Source organism: Schistocerca piceifrons, chromosome 1 (genome assembly GCF_021461385.2).
Source record: "Schistocerca piceifrons isolate TAMUIC-IGC-003096 chromosome 1, iqSchPice1.1, whole genome shotgun sequence".
Taxonomy (NCBI): domain Eukaryota; kingdom Metazoa; phylum Arthropoda; class Insecta; order Orthoptera; family Acrididae; genus Schistocerca; species Schistocerca piceifrons.
The window spans coordinates 172,407,784-172,413,928 of NC_060138.1; positions in this window are offsets into that span (position 1 = coordinate 172,407,784).

Genomic DNA, 6,145 nt, shown 5'->3' on the forward strand with positions numbered 1-6,145 from the left:
GAGAAAGGAATGAAAGAGGAAACCACCTGATAGAATAATTTAATCATTGCCGACATGTGGTTTAAGAATAATGAAAGAAGGTTATATGCATGAAAGAGACCTGGAGACACCTAAGGCTTCAGGTTGATTATGTCATGGTAAGACAGAGATTTCAGAACCAGATTTTAAACTGTGAGATACTTGCAGGGGCAGATGTACACTTTGACCACAATTTATTGGTTATGAAGTGTAGATTAAAACTGAAGAAATTGCAAAAGAGGTAGGAAATTAAGGAGATGGGGCTTGGAGAAGTCAAAAGAACCAGAAGTTGTTGAGAGTTTCAGAGGGAGCATTGGGCAATGACTGCGTAGCAGAGGGAAAAGAATACAGTAGAAAATGAATGGGTAGTTTTAAAAAATGAAATAGTGAAGGTAGCAGAGAATCAAATAGGTGAAAAGACAAGGCCTATGAGGAATCCTTGGATAACATAGGGGATATTGAATTTAATTGATGAAAGGAGAAAATATAAAAATGTAGCAAATGAAGTAGGCAAAAGAGAATACAGACGTATAAAAAATGATATTGACAGTAAGTGCAAAATGTCTAAAACAAGAATGGCTGTAGGACAAATGCAAGGTTATAGAAGCATATATCACTAGAGGAAAGATAGAAACCACCTGCAGGAAAATTAAAGAGGCCTGTGGAGAAAAGAGAAGCAGCAATATGAATATCAAGAGGTCAGATGGAAAACGAGTCCTAAGCAAAGAAGGAAGTGTTGAAGGAGTATGTAGAGAGCTTATACAAGTGAGATGAATGCACAGGCAGTGGGAGCAATGGGAGGGGACGTAGATGAAGGTGAGATGGGAGACATGATACTGTGAGAAGCATTTGACAGAGCAAGGAAGGGTCTAAGCCAAAAGAAGGCCCTGGGAATAGATGAAATTCCGCAGACCTACTGATAGCCTTGGGATAACCAACAATGTCAAAAATCTTCCATCTGGTGTGCAAGATATATGAAAAAGACTAAATACTCTGACTTCAAGAAGAAAGTAGTAATTCCAATTCCAAAGAAAGCAGGTAATGACCAGTGTGAATATTATCGAACTATTAGTTTAATAATTCATGGTTGCAAAATACTAATATTGAGTTCTTTACAGAAGAATAAAAAATTGGTAGAAGCTGACCTCGGAGAAGATCAGTTTGGATTCTGGAAAAATATGGGCACAAGTGAAGCAATACTAACCATTCAACTTGTCTTAGAAGATAGGTTAAGGAAAGGCAAACCTACTTTTATAGTGTTTGTAGACTTAAAGAAAGTTTTTGACATTTTTGACTGGTATACTCTCTTTGAAATTCTGAAGCTAGCAGGGGTAAAATGCAGGGAGCAAAAGGCTACTTACAACTTGTGCAGAAATCAGATGGCAGTTGTAAAAGTCGAGGGGCATGAAAAGCAAGCAGTGATTGAGAAGGGAGTGACATAGGGTTGTAGCCTATCCCTGACATTATTCAATTGGAACACTGAGCAGTCAGTAAAGGAAACCAAAGAAAAATTTAGAGAAGGAATTAAAGTTGAAGGAGAAGATATAAAAATTTTGAGGTCTACCTATGGCTTGGAAGAGCAGTTGAATGGAATTCACAGTGTCTTGGAAAGTGGGTATAAGATGGTCATCAACAAAAGCAAAACAAGAATGATGGAATGTTGTCAAATCAGATCAGGTGATGCTGAGGGAATTAGATTGGGAAATGAGACACTTAAAAGCATAGATGAGTTCTGTTATTTGGGCAGTAAAATAACTGATGGTGGCCGAAGTGGAGAAGATTTACAATGTAGACTGGCAGTGGCAAGTAAAGCATTTCTGAAGGAAAGAAATTTGTTAACATTGTATATAGATTTAAGTTTTATAAAAATAGGAGAAAAGAAATTTGTGGCACAATCTGATTATAAGAAGTGATCTGTTGATAGGACACATTCTGAGACATCATCAAGGGATCACCAATTTACTATTGGAGGGAAGTGTGTGGAGTAAAAGTCGTAGAGGGAGACCAAGAGATGAATACATTAAGCAGATGCAGAAGGATGGAGGTTGTGGTAGATATTTGCAGATGAAGAGGCTTCCACAGAATAGAGTAGCATGGAAAGATACATCAAACCAGTCTTCGGACTGAAGACCACAACAACACATGATTCTGGTGGCTACACAACAATATGTAGAGTTTCCTGACAATGTCCTTGCTCCCCATACAGTTCAGTTGGCTCATTTTGGAAATGAAAAATCTCCTCTGCAGAAATAAATAAACATAGTCCAGAAAGTCAGGGAAGCCACAGCACCAAAAAACTGTAACAAAATGCAGGAAGAACTGTTATTGTTTAATTACATAATTGCTGGGATGGGTATTCATTCAGAACAACTTAAAGTGGAATGACCATATAAAACTCATTGTAGGAAAAGCAGATTTCATATCGTGAATTACTTTTGGAAGAATCCTAGACAAATGTAATTCACCCAAGAAATTGAAAGCTTACATAACTCTCATTCAGTTGATTTTTGATTCAGTGTGGAACACTTATCAGATGGGATTAGTGCAAGAGCATTGTGGAGATGCTCATCAAATTCCAGCAGCAGGCACAACAAAAGAGGCGTTGAGCATCACAGAAAGGTTTATTGTTAAAATTCAGTATGTGTACTTTCGAAGAATTCATGGATTACTTACAGTTATTCTTCTCACACTTCGTTGATTTATGGAACAAGAAATGGAAAAATGGTAGTGGTACCCATCATACTTGCAACTGCTCACTGTTCGTTAGCTTACAAAATGTAAATGTAGAAATGTGTTGTCAGTTATGGCAGCACAATCTTGTTTCCATTGTCTAGTCAAGAAGAACCTGTAAGTCTTTCATATGGTCTTTAATACTTGATTATATTTTACAGATGTAGTCAATCTTGATCATGTATTAGTTCACAAATTATTATCATCTGAAATATAAATCTGTTCAACATGTTCTTTTGTGAAATGCACACCCTGTCACCAGATATAATGAGTTATTGTTAAATCCACACACATCAACCTTAAAGCCAGCACACTTCCTGTGAAAATGAACCCAGTCCTAACAGAAAACACAATAAAAAATAAACTGTGGGTAGTTATAACATTTTCTTGTTACCCTACTTTCAAGAACAGTATGTCTTCCTCTCCGTGTTACGTGAATATTATAACATATGAAAGTGCTACTTAATACTAAATTTTCAGGTCTATGTCTCAAACTCCCGTGTGGTCTTGTGACAAATTGCTTATTGTTCTCACTTCTCACCCCATCCTTATACTTGCAACAACATTCCTGTCTTTTTTTTTTATCATTTCTCTTCATAGTTATACTGTGTTATTCTTGGATATTGTGTTATATGTTTGAAACCCAAGTTGCCAAATAATGTATACAGCAGGTTGACAAGTCTGCAAAGCAGAGAAATAATTGCATAATTGATTTTTTCAAATTGTTCCAAACAGTAGTATTTTGTATTAATGAAAAACATCCTGTAATGAATGATATTGCATATAACAATATCAGAGAAGGAAAGTTGCTACTCACAATATAGTGGAGATGCTGAGTCGCGATAGGTGCAATAAAAAGATTCACACACTCATAGCTTTCAGCCATTAAGGCCTTTGTCAGAAGTAGACACACTCACACAAACACAACTTGCACACACGTCTGCAGTCTCAGAGAGCTGAAACTAGCAGTGCAGTTTCAGCTCGCTGAGACTGCAGACGTGCATGCAAGTTGTGTTTGTGTGAGTGTCTGTGTGTGCGTGTGTGTATGTGTGTAGAGGTTGTAGAGTGTTTCAGAGAGAGGATTAGGGAGCAACTGACACAAACGGGGGAAAGAAATACAGTAGAAGAAGAATGGGTAGCTTCTGGACTGAAGACCACACCACCACCACATTACACTTTTTTGATACAGGCTTTCTTATGTGCTTCTCTGTGGAAGTCAGTTGTGTGTCTAGTTTCATAATCGTAGTAGTCACTGTTCAATAAAAAGAGCTGGGGATGGGATTTAAAAAAGTATATACTTTTGTAGAGATAAATAGATAGAAGAGTCATAACTTTCAGTTCTTTGAATATTTCCCTACAGGAGTCCCTGGGTGCAATCCCTTTTATAATTCTTATTGCCCATTTCTGAATAATAAAGGAGTGAAAAACCCCAAAATATGACACCATATTGCAGTAGACTATGTATGAATGCATAATAGGCACTCATCACTGTTTCTTCACTGCAGGAATTTTGAGCATTCTTAATACGTAACAATATTTAATTAGTTTTTTATTGAGCCATTCTATATATTTATCCCATTCAAGATGCTCATCTAACCAAATTCCTAAAAATTTAATATTTGAAGCTTTTAGTCTTTCCTGCTTGCCTAACTTCACAATTATGTTGGGGATTACTTTATTTGAAGTATGCCTGTAATTCATCCATAATGTTTTCTTCTCATTAACAAATTGGCTGTTTTCTCTAAATCATTTAACTACTTCTTCATTTGCTATTTCTATTTTTTGTGTAAGTCAGTCAGCCATATTCTGAGCTTTAACAAAAAGACTAGAATCGTCAGTAAACAGTACAGCATCAGCTTGTGTTAAATAACTTGTGTAGTCATTTATGAATATCAAGAACAACAGGGATCCCAACATTGATCCTTGGGGTACTCCAGGAAAGAAGGATTTACCATCATGGACTATTTCCACTTTCTGGTATCTACTAGATAAGTACAATTTAAACCACATATGAGCAGTGCCACAGACTACAGAAAGCCGTCGGGGTATATGGGTATGTTAGTGCCTTACACAACCGTAATGAGATTATCCTGCTTCCCCTTCCCCCTCCATTTTCCCAAAACTACCTTCCTGCATTTTCTGCACAGAGTTAGTAAATTTTATAATTTTGTGTCAGGGTGTAATAAAAATTAAGCATTATTGAAAATATTACCTAAGCTGTATTGATGAAAAATAGTGTCCACAACAAATGAAACATTGTGGTAAATAAATAACAAATCCTATAAAATTGATAAAAGCTTGAAAGTAAAACAAACTGTATATCTCAATATTTAATGAAACTACTGTACTTCGATATTGTCACATAGAAGAAGGTGTAAGTAGATGAATGACGAACACTAACTTCACTTAATGAAGGTTTATTCAGCACTTGCACATACAAGATCGCAGAGCGAACTGCATCCAGCCAGAACACATACGGTGTCTATATGCAGTTGCAGGATATTCCAGTACAATGATTCTTGACACTTGTGGATACTTCTAGAATGTATCGAACCATGTATAGAAATTAAAATTCAGTTCAGGTGAGTTTTGAACTCACAGCCCTCCATGCAACAGTCTAGTATCATAACCACTACACCATGATGACTGTACTCACCTTCATCTGCGACATTGCTCCCTCCTGAAGAGAACAGCGTCTCAGTGTTACGTCCTACTAGTCCGGGAACAAGTCATCGGTCCTTCATACTCCCAATGCCTGATGTTCACCCCAGCAGTGATCTTCTTAGAACTTCCTTTGCCGCTACGCTCTTCGTCACCTTTCCACTTGTTGCCTGTTGCTGAAGCTTCGAATTTACCTTGGGTTGCAGGATCCTTATAGGGCTTCATTCGAAGAACGTGGACCGTATCTCTGATCTTTCGTCGTCTTGTGTCAGGTTGAAATCTTCAACTTCATCCGTAACATCAGACAACTATCTTACAATCTTATAGGGTACAAAGTAGCGTCTGAAGAGCTTCTCAGAGATACCAACCTTCCGAACAGGAGTGAAGATGCAGACGAGGTCACCGGGCTGGTAGACAGTAGCGCAGTAGCTCGCGTCGTACCTTCAGCGATCGTTTTCTTGAGCCTGCAGTGTACTGAGTTGAGCTAACTGCTGAGCTTCCTCTGCTCTGGTTAACACCTGGCCGATGTCATCGTCCACATCATCAGGATGCAACAGAAAAACAGTGTCCATTGTCATAGTCGCCTCACGCCCATGCACCAGGAAAAATGGCGTAAATCCTGTGCTGTCTTGTTTGGCAGTGTTGTAGGCAAATGTCACAAGAGGTAGCACCTCATCCCAGTTTGTCTGCTCAACACTGACGAACATTGATAGCATGTAGGCCAAGGTCTTATTAA